Source organism: Protobothrops mucrosquamatus, unplaced genomic scaffold (assembly GCF_001527695.2).
Source record: "Protobothrops mucrosquamatus isolate PMUCROS unplaced genomic scaffold, P.Mucros_1.0 scaffold11358, whole genome shotgun sequence".
NCBI lineage: Eukaryota > Metazoa > Chordata > Lepidosauria > Squamata > Viperidae > Protobothrops > Protobothrops mucrosquamatus.
The window spans coordinates 1-1,173 of NW_015397138.1; positions in this window are offsets into that span (position 1 = coordinate 1).

Sequence of the window (1,173 nt, forward strand, 5' to 3'; positions counted from 1 at the left end):
AGGACCAGGAAACATGTGTCAGCTTGAAGGTCAAATCCTTCAGCAGATGATTAAACGGCATACTGGTGATCCCTGGACAACAAAGATCAAGGGCCAGTCTGGGTTTGGCATACACAAGTCATGCCTGACTAACCGGACTGCCATATCTATACAGCGGCTGGCTTAATAGATTGAGGGTATGCCGTGGACATAATATACCCTGACATCAGCAAAGCACCCAGAATATATTCTCATGAAAAGAAGATATTCCAGGGGATCATAATTATCTCCACAAGGGAAACGAGTAACAAGTGGAGTCCCGGTTCAGCTCTGTCCTAAGGTCTCTGCTATTCAACTTTACTAAGAATCGCCTGATTGAAAGTGGGCAGAGGGCCTGTTCAGACAGGTAAGAGCCTATCCCGGGTCAATGGCTAAGAGCACTGGCATTCAGACTGACTTGCTTACCTGACGTAGTTGTCTTATTTATTTATTTTACTATTAATTTGTTTATTAAATTTATCTGCCAACCATCTTGTTTTGAAGCGATTCTAGGTGGCTTACAGCATTAAAAACATTTTATTTATTTATTTATTTTATTTATTTATAATCAAATTTCTACCCCGCCCTTCTCCTAGCGGACTCAGGGTGGCTTACAGCCAGTTAAAACAGATAACTAATACAATAATACTAAATTTAAAATGTAATTAAAATGAAATATTAATTATTGGCCTTTTCTTTTTAAAATTATTTTAAAACCAAATTAAAATACCCCTTAGGCCAGTCCTGCTAACTTAAATAGCCATGTCTTGAGGGCGCGGCGGAAGGAGGGGAGATCCGGAATCACCCGGATCTCTGGGGGTAGTTCGTTCCATAGGGTGGGGGCTCCAACAGAGAAGGCCCTCCCCCTGGGGGTCGCCAGCCGACACTGTCTGGCTGACGGCACCCTGAGGAGACCCTCTCTGTGGGAGCGTACCGGCCGATGGGAGGTAATCTGCGGCAGAAGGCGGTCTCGGAGATAACCAGGTCCGATGCCATGGCGCGCTTTAAAGATGATAATCAACACCTTGAAGCGCACCCGGAAAGCCACCGGCAGCCAGTGCAGCTCGCGCAGCAGCGGCGTTACATGGGAGCGACGAGTCACTCCCATCACCGCCCGCGCGGCTGCATTCTGGACTAACTGGAGCCTCCGAGTGC